This window comes from Cyprinus carpio, chromosome A7, assembly GCF_018340385.1.
Source record: "Cyprinus carpio isolate SPL01 chromosome A7, ASM1834038v1, whole genome shotgun sequence".
In the NCBI taxonomy this organism is placed as follows: Eukaryota; Metazoa; Chordata; class Actinopteri; order Cypriniformes; family Cyprinidae; genus Cyprinus; species Cyprinus carpio.
In genome coordinates, this window is record NC_056578.1 from 28,674,901 (window position 1) to 28,700,987 (window position 26,087).

Consider the following 26,087-nt stretch of genomic DNA (forward strand, 5'->3'; position numbering starts at 1 on the left):
CTCCCCTCCCTCCAGGACATTTACGGAACCTGTCTTACTCGCAAAGCCCTCTGCATTGCAGGTGATCCCACTCACCCGTCACAAAGCTTCTACATGCACCAGTCACTTTGTGCAGCATTGGTCTGCGCACTACCTCATTCAGCATAGAACTGACGTCATTCTACTACCTCTTCAGTCAGTTACATAAAAGAACCGCTCTTTGAGCCCTTTGTCATTTTAATCAGACTGAATAAGCTTTTTTGCACTACAATCTTTTTATCTGCACTGTTTGTTCACTTCACTGGTTTGCACTCTATCTGCCATGTGCCTTGCACTGCTTTATTTAACTTTATTTTTATTATTTTTTTTTACATGCCCTTATTTGTATAGTTGTATTTGATATTATATTTGATCTGTATCTATCTGGATATTAAGGCTCTACTGTTAGTGTTATATGTATGCACCACGGGTCTGAGAGTAACGCAATCTCAATTCTCTGTATGTATGTACTGTACATGTGGAAGAATTGACAATAAAGCAGACTTGACTTGACTTGACAGCAGTATTAATAATTTAAAGCTATAACCTTAGCAGCTCTCTCCTCTCCTCTCCTCTCCTCTCCTCTCGTCTTTCTGTCAAATTTTTGAAGTCTGTCCCAGAAAGCTGACAGATTTCTAAATACAAGCTAGCTAGCTCTGAACTGCAGATGTGTGGATGTAGCAAAAAAACAAAACAACAACATCTTAAGAATTAATGCATGGGGTACAAGAATACTAGAGAGTTCAATCAAACAAACAACTGCTGGCAAATGACAGATTTTACAACCTGTCAGTCCATGCAGCTCTTCAGCCACATCTGACAAACTGCATTGCACCATAGCAAATTAAAATCATAAAGTCCATACCTGCTGGAGAATATTCTCACAGTTTATCAGAAAATTAATTCATTAATTTTGTCAACATATGCAAAAACTGCTGAGCTTCAGAAAAATTCAAAGAAATCAAAATAACTCTGCATTTTGGATATTAAAGTGTTATCAATTCAAATTACAGTCTTAACGGTTGCTTTTTTCATTCAGCATAGTCTTTTCCCTGTACTACAGGTATTAGAGCCTAACTCCCACCCCCACAAAGAGTAAAAAATGAATAAATAAATAAATAAATAAATCTGTTTATTTGCAAAGCAGATGAACCACAGTAGTTGAGGTAATGAGGTTTGATGTATACTGACAGCAGTGTTGGGCAAGGTCTACTATACCATAGAATTATAAAATCATTTTTAGATCAGTAGCCTATGTATTTCCAAAAACAAAATAGAAGTCAAAGTCACTAGATGGCATAGGCATGGCCTTATCTAAAATGTATATCAGTGGTTTAAACTTTTTTTAAGAGCGCCTCATCCATTTTTAAATTGTCGCGACACATGTGCCATTTGAAATGTACCACATGAAATCAAGTCCAGCGAAGCATAAGAATACACACATATAACTGGTTAAACCAACAGCAAGTCTTTTTAGAGAGAGAGAGAGAGAGAGAGAGAGAGAGAGAAAGAGAGAGAAGAGAGAGAGAGAGAGAGAGAGAGAGGGAGAGGCACACACAAACACACAAAAAATACCCCAGACCTTGAGAAATCATTGAAAGGCCTGGTTACAAATACAATATCAGTTGTTTGTTTAAAATAGAAGCTGCAAATATTCTGAATACTGGAAGAATTAGGAGAATTACCACAGGGATTTAATTATTAATGTTAACATTAATGTAAATAAAATATATTTGGGAATATAAGTAGAAAATATAAGTGGAAATAATTTTTAATTTTCATTTTGATTTGATCCACTACTTTAACATTTAACCAATTACAGAATCAATTTGATGTGTTAATAATAAGTACATTTTATCAGTCTTCTTACAGAACTATTCACTGACAATGGATAATTTTAAAGAAATGGATATTTAATTGAAGTTTTTAGGCCTTACGCCTGTGGTCAATTTTTCCGCATCCCTCTGAACTTCAAGCTGAAGATTGTATCAATCTATTTCACATTATTATTGCTATACTTAAACAAAGAGAATGCAGCTTAGATCCACACTTTTCACTAAATAACTAGAAAGTCATGGAGAGACTACTGGAACATGTTGAGCCATACCTCAAATGCTAAAAAGAAATGTAACCTATAAAACGACAGGGGGTGGGGATATATTTCCTAACCATTATGAATGGTTAGAATATTTAAGATTGGGTTTTCTTATCTATTATAAGAATGATATTAACTCACTAGTGATGACTCAACTGTTACTAGATCCTTCTAAAGGAATTACTAGCTATTTGTAAAAGTATTATAAAGTAAAGATCCTGGTATTGACTTAAGTGTTACCAAATCCATCAGTAGGAACTGCTATCCAAAACCTTACAAAAGCCTCAAAAGCTTAGTGACTTAAGACATTACAAGTGCTTTTCATGCATTATGAAATGGTATGCAGTTTCTTAGTTCTCAGAGAAAATAGCAGTTACTGATTAGCTAACAGCGAATTAACACATAAACTGCTATTACTTACTTGTTCATTAATTGGAGTTTGTTGTTAGTTATTAGTAGCTACTAGAATATAAATATTGTATTACTTATTTGAAGTGTTAATTATACTAAAAGTAAATCATAACTGTATACTAACATTTTTCTCAAACAAAAATAATGTTTTTTTTTATATATAATTGTTACTTTATGTATGTTGCCTATTATAGCACACTTCAAATATAGTTCACAAAGTTCTTAGTGGAGTTAAATCACAAAGAAAGATCAGAGAATGGTTTCATCTACAAATAAGGCAAGAGAATGAGTATACTTTAAAATTTAATTTTAAATTTCTTATTTTTTATCTGTAATTTTGATCTGTGTCTTTGAACTTGTTTTAAGCCAACATGCTGATGCGCCTCAGTTTACAGTGTTTATCTTTGTTTTGTTGCATCATGGAAAAAGGGAATGACATTACCTGCATGAAAAAGTTCTCACTCACCCACCCCTGGTTTTATGTATTCTGGAATACAAAATGTACTAGAAATATATACCAACAATGCAAGGTTTTTCACCCATGTTCAAACTCAGAGGATCACATTATATACATCTATGCATATGTGACTGATGTAAGCTTTGTTTTAAAAGTTTGATGGTATTACGCCTTTTCTATTTACATTAATTGCCACGACAGTCCCCCCAAGTTAGCTATGGTTGAGTGTCTTACTCTAAGCCCTAATGGTGATAAGGAGCATGTTATCAGTAACTCTCTTTTCATTAGATCACAAAATAGTGGAATAGGGTGAACAGTATATTGCACTGATTAAACTGAAGGCTGATCTAATGGACCGTGTCACTACAAAAGACTGCAGTTACAATTTAACATAAGGTGATCAATGCAAAAGGACAGTTTTTTGGTAGAGTTACAATGGAGCACTAAAAATAAGCTTTATATTCTCAGTCTGTCAAGTTTATGCTACCACATCCCCTCTAAAAATAAATGTATCGAAACAACAATTAATATTATTGTAATATGCTAATCATATAATTTTGAACAAATTAAAGCTGCATTTAACTGGTTTTCTGAAAAAGCTGGACTGGTTTATAGCAGATTTGTTTGGGGTTTTTGCTGGTAATTTTGTCTAAATGATTGATCGGTTGGACTAACAGGACTGACATTGACTTGGTATGATAGACTCTATCAGACCAGGTTAATGTCAGCCCTGATTATTCAATTGATTAATCATCAAGACAAACAAATTACAATAAATGAGCGACGTGCTCAAAGTCACACCAGTTGCCATCATAAACCGTATTTCCAGAAGGGGTGACACAAATGAGCTTTAGCACTGCTATACAATTAAGCTATTAAAGCATATTAGGAAATATCCAGGCTCTAACTTGTATGACATTCTATCTCATAATAGCATGATGATTAATGAGTTCCACTTTGTATTATTTATAGAAGCTTATGATTAAGAGCATTCACATTTGCTGTTGAATTTGTGATGAGATGTTGAAGTTTGATCATATACATTAGTAATTTAAGAAATGTTAAAAGAACTTTAGGATACAGCTTCATCAAGGCATTCCCTTTCTTAGTTACTTTCAATCGCTTTGTCATTTCATAATATCTCATATTTTATCAAAACTTAATTATTTTTTTTGTATTCTGTATTATTTAAGCTGGTTGTGAAAGAATAATTTTAGTTCATGTGTGTACTTCAGAAATAAATCATTGTGATTATCAGTCAATATGGATCTGCTTTGCACAATCTTTGCAAATATTTTGGTCCCAACCACTACTGATACACAAATGGTTAGAAAAGAGCTTTAGTGTTGTTTGTTGCCATGCAGCGATTTAAAAGAAAATTACATCCAAGGGGCCTTTCATCCCAGTGGGCTTTTAGTCTCATTGAAAAAATAAAAACAAGTATGAAAAGTAAAGAAAAAAAAAGAAAAAAAAACAAATATATATATATATATATATATATATATATATATATATATATATATATATATATATATATATCTGGGTGAAGAGATAAGCATTAATTAATTTCATTCTTAACTAATGCACAAATAAACAAATAATCATGAGTTAATGCAAGACTAATAGTGTAACTTAATGTGTTAATTATCACAATGAGTCAAAGATATGCATTTCAACTTCCAGTTGTCTGCTTTAATTAATCATTAACTAATGATTTGCAAAGATAGCATTATGTTATGACTTTACTTGTTGAGGCACATGACAATTAACTCATTGTTAAGTAAGATGACATTTTGGTTTTGACATCCACTCTAAGCTATGGATTTCAATTTCCAGCCATCTTTAACCAGGATTCCACTGTACAAGATGAACTGGCATCCAGTGCCTTGTTGTTTATGGCACAGGAATATATCTGGTTGAAGCTTGAGTTCTGGAATTCAAAGGCAGGACACTGAGAACATGTGGCCAGGTACTGGTATTTCGTAACACCTTGTCTACATCGGATGCAAGCAGCGGGACACAACTAAAGACAATAAAATTTTTTAATCAGTGATATTGTCTACACTGATTTTTGGCATGACGCTATGCGGCACAATAAATCCCTGACATTAAACTGATGCCCATTTCTAATTCTGACTCTCTCCAAGCGCTTGCGTTACTTCCAATACAAAGGACGAATGAATTTGGAATGGTCTATCATGTCCAGTAATTCAGATTCTGTTGCGTTAATATTCGTATGCAGCTCAACTTACCCATTTTTAAAAAAATATTCTCTGACATTACATTCACTGTGCAACTGTGCAAACAGTCACACAGACCTCAAACTTTGGTGGGGATAGAAAAACCCCTAACCATAATGATATATTACTTAATGAGTTATTTTTCATGTGCCTCAACAAGTCATAACATAATGATATATTTGCAAATCATTAGCTAATGATTAATTAAAGCAGACAGCTGGACGTTGAAATGCATAGCTTTGAGCCATTGTGGTAATTAACACATTCATTTACATAATTAGTTAATATATGTTATTGAGGAATTAATACATGATGACACTTTTAATTAATAGCAATTCATATAATACTTAATCTAATAATCACATCTTTATCTTTATAACTCTTTATTAGTTGCTGATGTAGTAATCATTAGTGAATGATTTAGTGCATTAACGTATGATTATCTGTGCATTAGTTAAGAATGAATTAATGCTTATTAGTGCATCAGTATTGTAAAGAGTTAACGTTTTCATTAAGGTACTGTGTTAAAGGAACTATAATGCTTCCCTGCATATAAAATGTAGAGGTATAGTGTTATCCTGCTGATGGTTGGCATAGAACAGAAATATCGAGAGGGCAATGCATGCCAGTAGGTGGCAATCCCACATCAATTTGTGCCAAAAAAAGAAGAAAAAAAAAAACATTAAGGAGAAATACATATTAATAAAGCCAAGTTTAAACAGATATCACGCTGCTCTTTTTGGCTTTTAAACGAAATGAGTAACTAAAGACTGCGCGCGCACACGCAATGATGCGCATCATTCAGCAACAGATGCATTTCAAAAGCGCACTGTCAGGTTTAATATATCATCCGTCAGTCGCTGCAAATATTCCTTTCTCCTTAGTCACATTTTCACAGACGGTGCCTCTTTCCGTGTGCTTACACTTTATATTTAAAATTTCTGACGAAACATAGAGCTGGCCGGCGCAAGCGATTTGTAAGCAATATGAAAGGAGCAGAACTGCAGCGCCAAACAAACGTCGCTTTAAATGAGCCCAGACGAGCAGAGCTGAGATTCACGAAGGGAAGGAATGAAGTTTAGTACGCTGACATTAAACGACAGAATTAACAAGAAGATCCCTTAGCAACACGAACTAAACCGTTTTTGCTGGATGCTGAGACTCAAGTATTCAGTCGAGCCGATGGTTCAACTTTGAGGAGGCTCTGCAGTGGACATCGCTCGCGAGAAATGATGAAGGCGAGAGGAAGGAGTGCAGACTCAAGGAGGCTGTGAGGTGATGCTGTAACAACAGCATTCAGCGGAGTCAGCACGTTGTGTTACATCTATGGACTGCGGTGGTGGGTGTGAGCGATCTGAGGAGCGTGGGGCCAGTATGCGTTGAAGAACGGCGGTGTATGGCAGTGGTTTTAAAGGGCAGATCTCGATCAGAGAAACCTACCATGTAGTAACTCTATTGGATTTTACCCAAAGGGAGGCTGTTGAAAACCCATGTGGTTTAGACATTTCCTTCCCGGATGTGGATACAAAGCTTATTTCATGTGTCCAGCACAACATATCAACGGTGATAGATTTATCCTCCATTTCTTTACAGATTTTTTTAGAAGATTTGTTCTCTTCCAGCCCCCTCCCCATTTTTTGCACCTGCTTTGCGTTGTCAAAGCTTACCGAGCGCTTTAGAGCGCGCTGCTCTTACTTGCATCTCCGTACATCGTGCATGGATTCTACATGAACTGGGGGTTTTGTGAGGGCTGCAGTGATGTTCCCGTTTACTGATATCGCCTCACAGCTCGCATTTCCTGACAGAAATGGGTAAGGAATCGTAGCCCAATCTAACCAGTCTGTGCAGACCTATTTTAAAGCGAACCTGTTTTCTTAATAAGTTGACGTTGAATGGATGCATTTCATCTTTTGATTTCTATCTATCTATCTATCTATCTATCTATCTATCTATCTATCTATCTATCTATCTATCTATCTATCTATCTATCTATCATCTTTTTATGCTGCAGGGGGTTATGATTTGCTTTATTTCTGTGGCTGTAATGTGGTAAATTTGGGGATATATATCTTTTTTTCAGCTGTCTTAGGCTTTTCTGTTGCTCTACTTACCATTACTTTTGCTAGAATATGGCGTTGGGTCATTCATATTCTGTTCACATGTGCATTGCTATGCTCTAAAGAGACAAGGGGAAAGAGGCAGTGTATCCATGATGGTCGACACAACTGTTTCTCATTGCTTCTAATAGACCCCCAGTGACTTTTGAGGCTTCCTGAATAGGCTACCAAATAAGCAAATGTTTTTAGTTAACAAACTGCATCATAACATTTTATAATTATTTTTTCAGTGGGGGGAAAAACAGGAAGTTCCAGGAAGGCTGGCAGAACTTCACTAATATAGAGAGGTGCTGTAATGGACACCATAAGCAAGTCTTATTAATTGGAAAAGCTTCTGTGCCATGTATTGTTTTTTTAAAGAGCTTATGTAATTTATGATGGATGATTCATGGCTCCGTGGGTTGTTGCTTTACCAGTGGTGTTGAGGTTTGAGGAGCTGTCTCTTTTGGGAAGGTGCTGAAAACTATTACTGTTTATGGTAGGAAAGAACATTATGAGAATGTAAAAAAAAAAAAAAAAGGGTTGCAATAATTATCATTTTATTATGTTATGTACTAATCTATGCAAGCAAAAGTATTGGTTAATTTTGTTGTATAAAAAGTTAAATCAAATAAGATTTAAATGTGCCAATTCATGCTTTTCATGGATGTCCTTAATGCATACTTTCCTTCAAACATTCTTAAGCTCCTAAAATGAAAGCGTTACAGAGCAGCAACAATATTTGACAAGTTAATGCTTGCAGATATAATAAAGATTCTCTTTGTGTTAGATTAATATACTAAATGGGCTTTAACTTTCCCTTTCACTGAAAATAATCCATGACAGATGTTCTGAGCATTTTCAGTCCACTGTGGACTATAATCATTTTAGCCAGCTTAAATGAAAGCATCAAATAGCTCAATTACAGTATTTTAGGGAAAATGAATTCTATAAAATTAAATGTGTGATTATAATCACATATCCATTGGGGTCACAAAAAAAAAAAAATAAAAAAAAAAAAAATCATATTTGCAGTTTGCAAGAATCGAGTGCTACTGTTTCCAATAAAGCATCTCCTGAAAATCACACCTTTCTTCTTTCTCTCTTTTCTAAGATTGTGACCTGAAATTAATTCTTGGCCTGGACATTACTTATTCCCAGGTTCTTTTTTGATTGATAATATGTCACAAGCAGTTTAAAGAAACAAGGTTCAATGTGTAATGCAGGCACTGGCGTGCTGTCATGAAGATAATTATTAATGAAGTTAACTGAATCTGTCTGCTGAGCAAAAAAAAAAAAAAAAGCCAGATATCATTCAGTTCCCCCAAGGCAAGGAGGAGCCTGTAAACGAGAGCATTTAGCCAATATCACACACATTAACCTCTGTTATCCCTGCCATTTAGAGAAAAATGAAGCAGTTGAAATGCTTCTGCCCACCCTGATGCTTCATAAAGACCATTTCTGATGTGGGTCAGGCTGTGCAAAATGAAAAAAGTGATTGTATAGACTAGCTTCTTCTAAAGATGCAAAGGATGTACTAAAAATGATAAGGATTGCGCTGTGGCAGTTTTGTAAGTGTCATTTTTTTTTTCTCTCAGTACTGGAGTGTTAATGTAATGAGGCCGAATGAATGACCGCACCGCCGGTGTACTGTTCTCGGGTCAGAGGAAGTGCTGTTAGACAAGATATAAACCAGCCAGCAGTGAGCCCTGCTTCTGCCAAACACACAACCACACTGACTTTCTCTTTAAAACTGGTGTTTTATTAATCGTGCGGTGTCATTATTACTCTGTCCCAGCAGAATTTAAAGTAACAATAGTACAAAGATGGAATATTAATAGATAAATCCTGACTTCCTCTTTAGCTAAAATGTTTGACCTTTGGACCATTACTGTAGAATCGATAAAACTTGTTGCAGTAGATGCATTCATGTTTATGTCTGCCATTGTGAAATGGCAACAATAAACACTTAATTGCTTTATGGTTATTGATTACATTTATCTGTTGTGTTTGAAGAAAATATCATCTACACTACATATCCCAAAATACCATATTAGCAACGATACACTATAAAAAAGTGTTAAATCTTGCACCATATTTTTGTCAGTAGTCAATCAGCTTAATGAAAAGAGAATTTTTTTTTTTTTTTTTTGAATTACGTCTTTCCGCCAATGAATTAATGAATCATTTTCCTAAAAAAATACTGGAAACAAGACTACAAGGCACCTATATCTGATCTAGTACCCAGGATGAAGAAACCCTCTGGTTTTTATGTGTTTTATTCAGGCTTTATGTTCATGTTTAATAAGGTCTCCAGTGGCAAATTCTTGCTGATGATAATTCTGGAATCACCAAAGGCTGTTGCTGGGTCATGTGGTCTCTGTGAATGCCTGTTGCAGTACTCTTCTGTGAATTTGTACTGGAGCGAAGATATCTTGGTTTATTACCTGCAGTATGTTGGTTGTTGCAGTAGATCCCCCTTAACAATTTAGACTGCGCTGAGGTGAATGTGCTCCTGGAATGTCTTAACCTGGTTTCCTTGCTCATTGCCTACTTGCCTGCCGAGTAATATTGGGGTCATGGGTTCAAATCCCACTTGGAGCCATAGCAAAATTCATCAAGCATATATGTATTAAGCTACCCTGCATAGTGACACAAGCTAACAATTAGATCCATCCAAAATGGCTTCTTTTATAGAGTCGTGAAACTGTGAGAACTGATATATAAGCGCACACTATTGATGTTTTTTGCTCAAACACATTTTAGATCCTTCATCGTCTCTTTTATTATGTGGTGTTTTGTTGATGTAGACATCAGTCTGTGGTTTTATAATTAGTCTGCCTGTGGTCATTCCAAGGAGCAGATCACCTAATGTGAATTACGTAAGAAAAAGATGTAGGTCTTGGGGAACAGGATGCAGCCCAAATGGCTACAGATAAATGATGGAGCGAACATGCTGCACTGGTTTTAGTTCTGCAGCAGATGTCTAATGCCATACGCGGATGCAAAAACCCTTTCTGAAAGACATTTGGCGCATTGGAGAGGAGCCAGGCACAGATGCATAGGAACAGAGGGGTTAGAGTTTGTGCGTTTTGAATATATGGAGCTAGGTCTTTGAGCAGCTTATTAAGCAAACCTCTCATTTCAGTGAAAATGAAAATTGACTCCCATGCCCTCAGGCCTCGGTAACGGTAATAAATGTCTGTGCACTTGAAATACTAAGGCTTTGCGGTTCAGTCAGAGCCGCCTTAGAGATTGTGCTGTCACACAATAGTGACAGCCTCTGTGTTGATTGTTAATTCAGAAATCCTTTGTCAACACTATATCCTACAGACGAGCCAAATGGTATAAATTGTACTGTTCAGTGAGATTAGTCAGTGGAGACAGAGAGGGAGGTGTTCTCAGCTCAGCTAAGCTTATAAATATCACTTTACCTTGATTGCACTGTATGTTTGTCATCACCACCATGGAAAGCACAGTACAAATCTGGGTTGCTCATTATATTGGAACCCCTTTTCAAACAGCCACCGTCCCCTCCCCTAGAGGATATCTTCTCCCACTCTCAGCATATTTCAGATATGGGAGAGGAAGTTGAAGGCAGTTGGTTTTTTCAAGCCTCTCAGATCAGTTGGCCTGGATTCACAAACAGAAGTGTGTCAAAGAGATCTGTGTCTTTGAGGCTGATAAATCACAGACTTCCTAGAATACATACTGTTGTGACAGTGTCCTGGATCGAAGCTTGTTCCACAATAAAGACATTTGCCAACCAACAGAATCTCCTAATATGATGGCAGAGGTGGATATAGATCGAAACAGCTTGGTATCTCGGCAGACACATACTGACACATACTGCTATCCATGAGACAGCATCTAAACAGAGTGGTTCAGTAGCAAATACTGTAATTGTCTAAGTCATCAAATGCAGAATGATTCAATCATTTATCAAAATTTGTCAGACATACCTGCATATTCCATAAATATCTAGGACACTGAATATTTTCTGTTTACATGTAACACATTGCTGCAAAAAAAAAAAAAAGTGCTTACATACAAATGAGCATATTATATTTCAGAGTACTACATTATTGACTTCACCCTGTAAACTTTTACCTACTGTTGAAATCTCAGTGTGATACACAATAGCCTCCAGCTAGACAAAATGGACAGTCAGTGTAAAAAAAAAAAAGATGAAAAGATGAGAGAGAGAGAATGGTAAGACTGTTTCAAAAAAAATGAGCCAAAGCGATTAAGAAAAACAGTAATATAAATTGCAGTTGATGTGTGGTCATAGGCTTCAAACTTTGCGCATCTAGTCAGATTTTAAAGGCAGTTCTGTTTCATGGTTGTTCTTTAAAATATTCCTAAAAAGGTTAGAAAATTCTTGCATCATAATTGATTTCATCCTAAGCCACTTCATTTGGTGTCTGTTGGAGATTTTACCACACTATCCAAATATTCCAGTTGTTTTATGAAATTGGAAAACAAAATGAATTGAGGTAATGTGCCTGCCTCCTCAGAGAGCCACTCAGGGTTTTGAAACACATTGGATTTATGTGTGCCTGCATGCTCGCAGCTGAGTGCTTTAATTGGCCATGCTTCATGCAGAGTCAATACTAATGACAGAGGAGACTATATGGCCACAGTCAGATTATAGCTTAGAGGCCCTCAGCTGCTCCTATTGTCATCTCAAGCAGAGAAAGTAATGGTTACCACTGTTTGCCTCCCCTGTTCTCTTCTGCATTGTCTGTGTTGTGCAGTCATTAAGGTTAATGACTAGGTGGAAATATTTGTTTTGAACAATGAAAAACATAGCTCACAGGAACATGTAAGTGTGCTGAATGAGATCTGGGGCAGTGTGCTGCTTTCACACCATGGTTCTCCACCAGAAGTAAGATGCTGGGCTGCTGTAGCACGTTCACATTCTCTGCCGCTCGAACGCACATGCAGCAGAAGCTCACATTGTATTTCATGTTTTTTGTATGTGACAACACCATGTCTGTGTGATAGATACCTTGGTAGAGGCACTTCAGCCACATCTCATTCCCGCAAATGGATGCCGAGTGTCCAGCTGGATAATCCCTCTGCTGACAGGAGTGCAAACAAATGAGGGCATTCCATACGTCGCTAAATTAATCGAGCAGATTACCATCACAAACCACCCATCTCATTTGAAGACTTAAACACAGGCCTTGCTTTATCCACCACGAGTCAATATAAGAAGCGTCAGCCACTATATGTCCTAGTTTTCAGAGAGCAACAGTGGTAGGTGTGATAATGACCAAGACTAGTGTCTTGCTAACGGGGCCTTCATCGATATTGAGCTTGGTGGTTGATGAGTAAAACAGTCTCCCTTGTATTAATCGACCTTGGGGGACCACTTAACTGAGTGAAAATGACCGCTTCCTCACACTAAGGCATGTCAGTGCATTAGAGGAGCAAAGGCTCTTTGAGTGGATTGGCTGTGTGATGCAATCTGTATGCACGGGGTGAGCACCATGCTAGCTGTGGCTCCTTCATTTGTGCCCAACCAGGAGGGTCAGGCCATTGTTGTCTTTTTCCTCACTCTTCTTGGCTGCTCTATTTTTTTGCCTTCCAAAATCGTCAAGTTTAATTTAAGCTGATGCACAAAGCAAAACACCATGGCAACACCGAACCTTCCACATCTGTAGTATCTGTACAGTGACCCACATCACCATCAGACGATACTTTTGAATGCCTGGTCTACATTCAGACAATCTAAGTATGAATCTAATGCCAGAAATGATTTTTAGAGTTCAGTGTAGAAATATCTACTACAGCAATTTCTGTTTTAGACATAGATTTTGTGTTTTAATTACTACACACGGTAACTTAGCTAATGAATAATGAATGTGGCTCTGCACTGTATGTGCTCTGCCTTTTAATGCACCACTATCACGCTTTTCCTCAGTCTCCTGACTCGCTCTATTCTGCTCTATCTTCCTCAGACTCTTGAGTTCAGTTTAAGAGGCAGATAGACTGGATGTATCTTCACATCAGCTTGCCAAAAAAAAAAAAAAAAAAAATTGGATTTAAGAGAAATTGAAAGGAAAGTGAAGCAAAGCTAACGACTCTTTCTGATTGTGGGTAGAGTAACAAACTCATTATTAAATTTCACTCTAGCAACTTTTATGTTGCACCACCAACTCTTGAATTTGAAATATGCTACCAGTTCAAAATTTAATGGTTGGTATGATTTTTTTTATGTTTTTGAAAAGAGGTCTCCTGTGCTCCCCAAAGCTGCATTTATGTAATCAAGTATACAGTATGAAACAGTTATATTTTGAACAAAACAAATCTCTTCTATTTCAATATATTTTAAAATAGAATTCATTTCTGTAATTGCAAGAATTTTAAGCAGCCATTACTCCAGTCTTCAGTGTCACATGATCCTTCATAAATTTCAAAAGAACAGCATTTTTTAAATATTTGTCAACAATTTTCTTTCCAAAATTAAATAAACTAAAATTTGGAAATGGAATTGTAGATTAAATTTGTTTGGCAGGATTCCATTACTCAAACTGTTGAAAAAGTTAAAACATGAAAATTCTGTAATTGTTTACGAATTACTTTGTCATACTTTTTATTTTCTGTTTTGAGTGTAACAAAAAGGAGTATCATAAAGTAGGCTATTCTATTTGTGTATGATCTTCTACTGAACAATTCCAATGAAATATTTTGAAAGTCTATAGTGTCCAAAACAATACTGGACCCCATTCACATTCATTGTATGGGTTAAGTAAAACATTCTTCATAATATCTTAATTTTTTGTTCCACAGGAATAAATAAATAAATAAATCTACAGGTCATACACGAGGGTGAGTAAATGATAACAATAATAATCTTTAAGCTGATATTCACTGAAAATCTTTCCCTCTACCACAACACTCAAATCCCACACTTATTTAAATATTCAAAAGTTTCTGCCTCAAGAACCATTACAATTCATTTGTATAAATGTTGCTAGAGTGATGTTTCCCTTATGAAATGCCCTAGACAGAAGTAGTGAACATGTTGAAGCTTATCCCTAATGACAGTTAAGTTTTGTGACTCTCAAGGTCTGTAAGTACAGTATTTATGTGTCCACATAGACAGTATAGAGGATGGAAATGGGCCACACATAGAAATTTAGCAGCTGCAGTATAGAGATGGATAGTCCCGACTCTTAGTTAAAAAAAACGCCTTGTTTATTGTTTATATATGTAAATGTCTTGAAAAGAAAATGGTTTTAAGCCAATTATTTCTATATTTTTCTGTAGTGTGTCAGTAGGAAATATCAGTTTACATTTCTAAACATTTCTTTTGCCATTAATTGGAATAATGCAGTGAGATTTTTGTATGCACAACGAGTCTGACAACAGCCAGCTTCACACAGAGAACTGATTTCACCATCATCCAGTCCGTCTGGAATTACATGAAGAAACAGAAAAAAACTGAGACAAAATAAATTCAGAAGAACTGTCAATGTCTCCAAGAAACCTACCTGCAAAGATACAATACTGTGAAAAGTTTTAGGCACTTGTTTAAAAATGCTGTCAAGGGAGGATGCTTTCAAAAATATTGTCATGAATAGATTTTAATTATCAATTAAGAATTATTTACTAAATAAAATCAACATTTGGTGTGACCAACCTTTGCATTTAAAAAAACTATAGGTGCACTTGTGCATAGTTTTTCAGGTAGCTTTGGAGGTTGGATTCTTGAAGTGTCTTGGAGACGTTGACAGTTCTTCTGGATTTAGTTTGCCTCAGTTTTTTCTGTTTCTCTTCATCTAATCCCAGATGGACTGGATGATAGTGAGATCAGATCTCTGTGTGGAGCACTGGCTGTTTTCAGACTCCTTGTGCAAACAAATCTCACTGGATTATTCCAATTAATGGCAAAATAAATGTTTACGAATATAAACCAGGGCTCCAGACTGTGACTAAAATGGTCTCATTTGCAACTAAAAATATTTAGTCGGATTTGCAAGTGACGTTTTTGCTGAGGTCACCACCGGCGACTACAGAAATTTACATGTTGAAATGTACATGATTTCAGAAATTGCGTGTAATTACTTTTTTTCTGATTGTTTTGCGATCAAACCTTTTGTTATGTTGACATAATAAATGGAGTGCATGCGCAAGTTTTAGTGGAAAATCAGAGCAGCAGCAGTTGTGCAGCATGAGAGATCGGAGACATGCGAAGTGCGTTCAGAAAAGCAGTGTCTATTTCGTGCACAACTTGAACAGACTACAACAGGAAAAGCTGTCAGCTGTATGGACATTATATAGCAATAAAGTAAACAATTTGTTTGTAATCGATAGCCTACTATGGTTCTTGTTATCAAAATCTTTCTTTAGTTATGCTGTGTTCTGTTAATGCGTGAACTTCATATTTTGAAACGTACTTGCCGTCGAATAATCGCAATAAGCTTTAAGCTTTATTACATTTTAATCAACAAAGTATCAGGTTTAAAATTCTGCCAAATTCATCATGAAAATCAGACAATAAATACCGTTTTGGCGCTCTTTAATGTGGCATGAGCGCTCACTTCAGTGCCTCAGTTCAAGTGGCACGTGAACCCATCATAATTTCTCTTAGTGCCGGCCCTACCTAATAAGCGATATAAGCGGCTGTATAGGGCCCCCGTGGCCACCAGGGGGCCCCGTGTCAGGAGTTCAGACAGCAATCACGGGAGTAAGGCGAGACGATGGTGGAGATGGCAACAGGCAGAGCTGAGCTGGAGCCTTCTCTGAAGCTACTTCCATTGGAATTAATTAAAAACATTCGTGGACACTCACTGTAAGTTTCTGACAAATTTTGTAGAATGCACTGCACGGTAAGCACCTCCGGTCCCGATCGCGAAATCGAAAGCAAAACTAAAAAGGATGTGTGCGCGCATTCAAATGCAATTCTATACCAGCAGTTTGAGAGCGGCTGCGGCTCCCTGATGCATGCAAATTAGGCTGCATACAATATCTAGGTTGTAATTAGTATGCACACTATAATAGGATGTGTACTTATAACCATCTCCTAGCTCTGTATCATATGCTTGAAGAAAACTGTGGTTTCTGTTTGCGCTTTGATTTGAATATTGAGAGAGTAGTCTACTTTGATTATGGTGGCACTTAATAAGACTAAGAAATAACTGTTCTTTATTATTTATTTATTTATTTATTTATTTCTATGATCAATTTGTGGTAAAAAGTTTGGATAGGAGGTCAACAATCTAAAAACCCATAGCCTGCAAATACAATTCTATAGGCCTGAAGACACTCATGGAATCATGCAAAAGAGAAGTCAGTCAGTTGAGTCTTTGGCAAAATATTTTACAGTGCTTGCGTATTGCCTGTTATTGCATATAATAATTCATACTCAGAAAGCAGAACTGAGATGGCATTTATTGCAAGATTAGTTAAAACATTTCAAATGCACCTGCAGACTATTTTTCCAGGCATATTTTTCATCATTGAAGATTTCTTAAAATAGTGTAAAAATCTTGTCTAGTCTCATTCTTGTGAACCCTATCTCGTGTCTCATCTCAGTTTTTGCCTTTACTTTGATGTTGCTTAAATCTGTTTCAACATGTTTACACTTATATTTGATTATTTTTGCATTATAATTTTAAATGAATTATATAATTATTATTCTATTATTATTATTATTATTATTCTTTTATTATTATTATTATTGTTATTATGTTCTCTAATGTAATTTTCATAACCAGGTGTTTTTGCTTTAAGCATTAATCTCACTGAATTTTGATACATTTCTCTTAAACAATCGTTAAACTCTTTAATTTAAAATTGTTAACTCTTTGCTTAAGTTTGCTTAAATCCGTTGTTGACATGACATGGTATTTTCACTGTCACACAAGATTAAAAAAATTAAATATTGTCATTTAAAATTTCTTTGTCTGACATGGACCCATAGTTATGAAAACTTTGATAAAATAATAAAAAGCTTTGTTATTAGATTTATTATTATTTTTTTATTTATTTTTAAATGTTTAAGCTAAATCTCAAAATTATCCTATGGTGTGACTGTCTCAAGGATGTCCAATAAATTGCAACATTTATAAATTAAAAAGAAAAGCATACAATTGTTAATAAATACCTCAGGCATAATTTTACTGTCACATGTATGTTCCCATTGAGTTCCTGTTTTTCTTATATGGTTTTTCCTGTTCCTGTCCTCGTTGTGTGAATTGGTTATTTCAGTCCAGGTGTTCCCCGTTTAGTTTGTATTGTTCCCAGATGTGTCCCATTAGTTTGAGCATTTAAACCCTGTGTTTCCCAGTGTTTTCTGTTGGCTGTTAAATGTCTTCTGAGTTCCTGTATTTGCCCTGTTGCTGATTAAAGTCCATGTTTGAATTCTGTGTCTCCTCGCTCCTTCCTGCCTGAGTGAATCGTGACAGAACAGCCAACCACAAACTGAAAGTAAGCAGCGCCTTTTCTCCCCATTTTACCCCCTGTTTTTTAAAAGTGTTTTGTTTCTCCCATTCGTTCCTACCCACCTCAAATGGAGGAACAAGCAAACTTCCTTGCCATAGCTCAGGTGAGTAACGACCCGATTGTCTTCGCGAGGGCGTTTGTGTCGCTCGCCCTCTCCAGTTCCCTCGTGGGCGAAACCCTTGTGACACTGTTCCGGATCGGGACAACTTACCATCGTCCCACGGAGCTCCCAGACACCACCAACCTCGGCTGGAAAGAGGCAGTCATCCGGTGTCTGGAGAGTCTCCGATCCGGGACCCATCTGCCAGCCGTTCCCGGTCAAGCCCGCCGGCAGATCATGTGGCAAGCCTGCTGGCAGTTCCTCAGTCAACCCCGCCAGCCCCAAAGCTCACTCCAGTGCCAGCTCCTCGAAAGCACCTTGCTGTGCCTGCTCCCCCAGAGAGTCCTCCAGTGCCGGGACCTCGTAAGTGCTTCCCTGACCCCCAGTTAAGTGCAGTGAGGGCTCCTGATTTCCAGTTAAGCCCCGGGAGGGCTCTGGATCTCCAGTTAAGACCCGGGAGGGCTCCAGCCCCAGAGCTCGCTCCAGTGTCGTCTCCAGCCCCAGAGCTCGCTCCAGTGTCGTCTCCAGCCCCAGAGCTCGCTCCAGTGTCGTCTCCAGCCCCAGAGCTCGCTCCAGTGTCGTCTCCAGCCCCAGAGCTCGCTCCAGTGTCGGCTCCAGCCCCAGAGCTCGATCCAGTGTCGGCTCCAGCCCCAGAGCTCGCTCCAGTGTCGTCTCCAGCCCCAGAGCTCGCTCCAGTGTCGGCTCCAGCTCCAGCCCCAGAGCTCGCTCCAGTGTCGGCTCCAGCCCCAGAGCTCGCTCCAGTGTTGGCTCCTTAATACTGTAGATTTTTCTGACTGGAGCCCTGTAAACTGGTATTTCCTAGCATGCATATTACCTGATCCAGCTAGATAAACTGTATGATTTGAGCTAAAGAAGTAAAACTCATAGTACCATTGTTGTGAGATTTTATTACAGTTATTAGAGGTTTCAGTCTTTCCCCATTCAGGGAGATAGTAGCTGTACTTGTATGCCCATTGCCCAGATTGAAAATAGCTGCCCGGGAGCATCACTAAGACGGTCGCAGAGTAACTTGTCTTAAAGGAACAATAAATATGAGAGGTACCTTGCACAAATGGAGGAGAAGGACCCCAAGTGTTTACATAACAGTGTGCCATGCAGCATTGCAAATTCCCATTCCGTTTGATGTGAGATGAAAACAGTCATGCTGTATACACTTGGCAGTATCTCTTTCTCATTGCCAGAGCAATGTTTTATGGACTGGCTTTGCAATAGATTTAACAGGAAACAATGACAAGCACTTCAAAGTGAAATTGAACTTGGTTGATCTCAGCCATTATTAAAACACCAGTTTCGAAGATACAGACCATAAAAACTGTAAACAACGGTATCAATTTGCTTTTGAAATTGTTTAGTAGTGACTGTAGAGGCTCTAATGCAGAGCCATAAATTATTCCTTAGCAAGCTGTCTGTGTGAGAAAAGGGGAGACAGAAAGAAATAGACAGACAGAGAGAGACATTGCGAGTAAGCTCTGACTCACAACTGCTGTGCAACAGCCTGGACACAATGTGGGGTCCAATCATTGAATTAAAATCACAGCAACTTGAAAAAGGAAAGCCTGCATTCACTGCAGCAAAACATGGCACAGTTCTCTGAAAAACCATGATACATAGTGTGTTTCTCTCTACTCACCCCCTTGTTCTTAAATCATACCAGCGTCAAACAGGAGCCACAGCAGAGCAGAGCTGGTCAGACATTTTAGCCCCGGTTTTAGATGTCTTTTTTTTTTAGATTTTAAGCTTATCTTTGTTCTATGGGACTTGTTAGGAGTATTTTTGTAAATGGACTTCATTTGTTACAACTAATACTCAAAGATTTTAGCATATGACACTACATATTTTTATGCCACATGCTACAATGCTACATGCTACAATGCTATGTAACTATGCCTACAAAACTTTTGTCCTGGAGTTAATTCAATTCAAGTTCATTTGTATAGTGCTTTTCACGATACAAATCGTTGCAAAGCAGCTGTACAAAATATGTTTTTCTACTGTATATTTAGTAGTAGCTTATCAGCGGTGACTATGTCAGTAAATGTACATATGGCAGAAATGTATGGAAAAATCAATTAAAGACGTAATCAAACAGACTATGAACACTTAACACAAATTATTATATGTTGCAATCAAACTTATAGCAAAATTTTTTTTTTTGTATGTTGTTTCAAGTTTGGCATCATCTGAGGTCCTCCGAGGGGTTGGCATCATCTCTTCTCAGGTATTCTGGATCCAGAATGAAGCTGTTATTGTGAAGGGATGTCAATCCCATGGCAGAGAAACAAAGAAACAAACAGAGACATAATTAGAGTAGCTGCTGTTCCAACCAAGCAAAATGTATTGGTTTAACCCAAGCTAAATAATAGTAATGTGCATTTGATCAGATATAACTGCAGTACAAGATTATGAGATGCATTATTTGAATGCTTGACCAAAGAGATGTGTCTTTAATCTAGATTTAAACAGAGGAAGTGTGTCCGAACCCCAAATGTTATCAGGAAGGCTATTCCAGAGTTTGGGAGCCAAATGCGAAAAAGCTCTACCTCCTTTATTGGACTTTGCTATCCAAGGTACTACCAAAAGTGCAGAGTTTTGCGACCTTAGGGAGTGTGAGGGATTGTAGCAGGGTAGAAGTTTAGTTAGGTACATGGGTGCTAACCCTTTAAGGGTCTTATAGGTTAGTAATAATATTTTGTAACAGATACAGAACTTATTAGGTACCCAGTGCAGAGACTGTAAAATTGGGGTAATAAGATCATATTTTCTTGACCTGGTAAGGATTCTAGCTGCCGCATTTTGGACTACTTGTAGCTTGTTTATTGAGGATGCATGCAGGACAACCACCTAGCAGTGCATTACAATAATCCAGTCTAGAGGTCATGAATACATGAACTAGCTTTTCTGCATCAGAAACGTTAACATGCTTCGTAGCTTGGCAATGTTTCTAAGATGGAAGAATGCTATTTTTGTAACATGGGAAATATGATTTTCAAAAGACAAGTTGCTGTCTACTATAACACCCAGATTTCTGACTGTAAAGGATGTTACAGTACATCCGTCTAGTTGCAAATTGTAATCCATGAGATTCTGTGTACTGTTTTTTGGTCCATCAAGTAATATCTCTATTGGTCATCCAATCTTTTACATTTTTAACACACTTTGTTAGCTTAGAAGTTTCATCTCACTGTAAAAAAAAAATTGTGCCGTTAAATAATAGTAATTTACTGGCAGTAGGGTTGCCAGTAAGGTACTGTTAATTTACAGCTCTCAACCGTTAATTTACAACTCTTAATTTTTACAGTGTTTTACCGTAATTCTACCATGGAAATTAACTCCGCTCCCACTGCTTCAAACAGTTAGAGTTTAAAAACTAGCATTCATACAACGTTAGTACTGTGAACTTATTTCATTTGAATCCACTAAGAAGGAATATTTATTAATATAAAACTGCAAACACTTAATGTGTAATAATAAAGTAACTAAAAACATGACTTTTACTCAAATCATTACAGTTCATTGTTAGCTATAGCACACATGTATGTGCTGAAGTATTTAACACAAAGATAATCACTGTATCAGCAACTCCACAGTTACAGTACTGTCTTTAAATAAATCAGTATTTGTGTCTCATCATAGACTGAAGCACAGGCTCTACTCTCCAGCACAATGGTGAACCACAAAACTACATTAAACTAACAGATTTCTCTTGTGCAAAAACACATTAATACAGTTGAGTTCAGTATTTACTCTCCTTATCAGTGTATGACCCTGCATAACTTTTTTCCTATGGATATTCACAAATATTTCAGTCAAATTATTATTTTTTTCATTTGGTAAATCTGGCTCTTACATTTTACAGTATATTGTTGTTTTTTTCCTTGACTTAATAGCAACAAACTGTAGAAGAACAGTTATTTACTGGCAACCGTGCTGCCAGTAAATAACTGTTTTTCTACAGATTTTTTGCCGTAAATTAATGAAAGTTTATTACTGTTAAATAACATTTCATGCTGTTTTTTCTTCATCTTAAATCTTTAACCCTTTAAACCCCACACCAAAATCCTCAGTTTTAAAAGAAAACTTGGATGCACACTACAGAGTGTTAGAGTAACGCTGAATCAGTGACGTTAATGAGATAATTCTGTGATTAATTGATGATTGAGCATTAGTGATGAACACCTGCTATTAACAAGCAGAATCACTGAAGTAAAGAGAAACACAAGAACTACAACTGACTTCAGCCACAGCCTTAGATGAAATCAACTGAAATAAAAGAAGTCATTAAATCTATCAAGATCTGATTAAACAGCTCCTAAAACAGCTTCACCAATTACTAACCAGACTGACTTTATTTCTGTCAGATGTCTACAGAAGATCTTATTGAGAGTTGCAGAGGTTAAGATGTTTTTTTATTTTTATTTTTTTCACTACCATGATGGAGATCAGTGTTTACTTTGCCCTTGAACCATGACTTTTTAACATTCATGGTTTTTTGTAACAATGTGTTTTTGAAACTTGTTTGTTATAGCAAAAAAAAAAAAAAAAAAAAAAGAGTCAAAGAAATAAAAATCTGTTATTGTAGTTCAAAGATTGAGAAGAACAATCACTCTCTTATTTTTGATTCATTGACTTTATCCAGTGTCTCTTCTCTCACTGAAAATTGATACTAGAGCAAAAGAACACACTGCTGAGCTATCAGTTATTAAATAACTGTCAAGGTTATTTAACTCATTTAAAAAAAAAGCTTCAATGTCATTTAGACAGACACATCAAGAATCAGTGTATGAATCACAACAATGGTGACAATCCACAAAATAAATAAACAGATCAGTTCTGTACATCACAAAACAAGCTACTAAAACTCAAGACAAAAGCAAAAATACAAGCACATGGTTAGAATTCAAGAAAATAAGTGGACAATTCAGTGGCATAATTTATTCATGCCACAATGCATGCTGGGAGTCATGGATGAGTTTTGTCCTGTGCTGGTCCCAGCATGCATTGCATCACGAAGCTTTTGATTGTTACCATTGTTGAGATTCATATGCTGATTGTTGATGTCACTCTTTGAGTGCCAATTATATGGTAGTTCAAAATGTTTTAAACCTAAGCTGGTTTTAAATCCTTATGCTCTGGTTGTCACATCACTGATCAATCTTATACTGTAAAGTCACAAGAAAAAAAAAAACATATATAAGACACTCATATAACTAGACTCTGAATGAATCCAGCAACACACTAAGTCAGCCTAGTAGATGATGGCTATTAGAAACAGCCAGCAACATTTGGCCAACCACAACAATTTTGCTATGACAGATACATCTTAAAGAAACAGTTATAGCAACCAAACAAAAGCTAATGTTCAAAAGTCAAGGGTCAGGAGCCCAACTAAAGCAAATACTTATCTCCACAATGGAAACGTCAAATGAAACAATAAAACATCATCATCTAAATCACTGTAACTCCCAATGAGATCTTCTGTAGACATCTGACAGAAATAAAGTCAGTCTGATTAGTAATGAGCTAGTAAACCTGTTTGTTGAGTTGTTTAAATCTTCAGTTGATTTCATCCAAGGCTGTGGCTGAAGTCAGTTGTAGTTCTTGTGTGTGTCTTGTTTCTTGTTTGTGTTAATTCTGCTCGTTAACAGCAGGTGTTCATCAGTGTCTGAATTCACTCATTAGTTTTCATTCTCTCTGTCAGGTGGACTATATTAGTAAATTCATGTAGGGAATAGTGAATGAGGGTGTAGGGTGTGATTTGAAACACAGCGTCTGAGTGTTAACTTTAAACGCTGTTAATTCACAATATATATCAGCAGGCTACTTTCTCGAAAATGACAAATATTACCCAGAATGCATTGTTTTAATGAAAAACAGCATGTTACTGTCAAAATTTGGCCGTTTTTTTACAGCGATTTTTAATAGTGTGGTCTTGTTGAGATATATAGTTGAGTATCATGAGCATAACAGTGGAAACTAATCCCGTATTTTCTAATAATATTATCAAGGGGCAACATGCATATTGAAAATAGCAGAGGACCTAGGACAGATCCTTGTGGCACTCCATACTTTACTGGTGATAATTGAGATGGCTCCCCATTTAAATAAACAAAGTGGTAGCGATTGGACAGGTAGGATCTAAACCATCTTAGAGCCTGTCCTTGGATACCTGTATAGTTTTGTAATCGATCTATGAGTATGTCATGATCTATGGAGTCAAACGCAGCACTAAGATCAAGTAAAACTAGCAATGAGATGCAGCCTTGGTCTGACGCAAGAAGCAAGTCATTTGTAATTTTAACAAGTGCAGTTTCTGTCCTATGGTGGGGTCTGAAACCTGACTGGAATTCTTCATAGAGATCAATTTTTTGCAGGAAGGAGCACAGTTGAGCAGACACAACTTTTTCTAAAATTGTAGACATAAACAGAAGATTTGAAATGGGTCTGTAATTTACCAGTTCACTAGGATCTAGTTGTGGTTTCTTAATAAGAGGCTTAAGAACCGCCAGCTTGAATGCTTCTGGGATGTGACTTAGAGATAACGAGTTAACAATATTGAGAAGCGGTTCTTCTTCTACAGGTAATAACTCTTTCAGTAATTTAGTGGGTACAGGATTTAATAAACATGTTGTTGGTTTAGATACAGTGATAAGTTTATTTAGCTCTTCCTGCCCTATATTTGTAAAGCTCTGCAGTTTTAAGTATTAGATGCTGTAGAATCTGCATTTGTTATTTGTTATTATTTCTGATGTTATCTATTTTATCAGTGAAGAAATTCATAAAGTCATTACTATTAAACTGTGAGGGAATATTTAGATCGGTTGGTGTCTGGTTATTCATTAATCTAGCCACTGTGCTAAATAAAAACCTTGGATTGTTTTGGTTATTTTCTTTGTGGATATGCTTGGCCCTGGCAGCTAAGCCTGGCAGCCTGGCGTTAAAGGGATACTCCACCTTCCACGACTTTATTTAACAATTTGTCTCCTCTGTGTCTATCTGCATCACCGTAATACCATTTTGGAGAATATTCGCCGAAAGCAGGCAGCGTACACTCTTCTGTGTCAGCCACGCCACAAGGATATGATGTGAAAACAGCGCAGAGAGGCTGACACAGAACAGCGTACGCTGCCTGCATTCAGCAGATATTCTCCAAAATGGTGCCACAGTGATGCAGAGAGACACAGAGGAGACAAATTGTTGAATAAAGTCATTATTTTTGTTTTCTTCGCATACAAAAAGTATTTTTGTCGCTTCATTACATTACGGTTGAACCACTGATGGCAGATGGATTATTCTAACGATGTCTTCCATACAGGGTAATTTACTTGGCAGTAAATGGACTATCACAAGCCTCCCGGTTTTCATCCAAAATATCATCCAAAATATCTAAGTTAGGCCAATGAAAATTCAGTTGGTTAAGCTAGGATGCTATTAAACGTACTCTTAGATGAGTCTCTAAATGCTACTGTACATATGCATACATAGCTAGATATCGCCACTGAGAGCACAGTAATACATGGCATTAGTATTACAGTTACTAGACTTTTGCAATTATACTAGACAACTATAAAGTTACCTTCGGCCCAAGAATCTGGGATAAGCTACAGCTTACCCTCAACCACACATATAACAACAACAGATTCCACACTTTGGATGGATTATACTGGTATTAGTGCTGGTTTGACATTAGGAAATTTTTCTGTGTAGTTGCCTACACAATAGTGTAAGCAATTCGGTTTTAAACTTTCTATTTTCCCTCACTACTACAAGCAGGTATCATCATTTGTTACCACAGCAACCATTTTCGCTTCATCACTAAACACGTTTATAATGTGTAAAAACACCTCTTCACAGAAACAAGATTACAGAAAGAGCTTGCTACATACCATTTAAGGCCATAATACAGTATTTAAAGCTATTCTGTTTATTTAGATATTGATGAACTGTCAAAACAGTCTCACGCTGCTTTAAGAGATGGTTGTTTTCATATCAATCTATTGAATATGAACAGTACAATTTTTAGAAAAAAGGAAGCATGAAAGACGACTGGTCCAACCAGTATTAGTGTATACTGTCTGCCTAGCAGGTACAAAAATATATTTTTGTAGTGTTTTTTTTTTTCATTATTAAAAATCGATTGGCTGCATTACAATTGGAGTTAAAAAAAAAAAAAAGATTTTCTTTTAATGCATTTTAT

General features: G+C 36.8%; 1 protein-coding gene across 2 annotated transcripts in view; it reads left to right on the top strand.

The window, feature by feature from the left end:
* Positions 1–6,010: 6,010 nt before the first annotated feature.
* LOC109062752 (leucine-rich repeat-containing protein 4C-like) overlaps positions 6,011–26,087 on the top strand; it is a 32,437-nt gene continuing 12,360 nt past the window's right edge. Inside the window, exon 1 of one of the 2 annotated variants that reach the window (XM_042760682.1) lies at positions 6,011–7,032. The gene's annotated coding sequence lies outside the window, so the exon portion shown is untranslated. Of the gene's footprint in view, positions 7,033–17,361; positions 17,758–26,087 lie in introns of those variants that run through there. The other variant, XM_042760683.1, reaches the window with a different exon arrangement.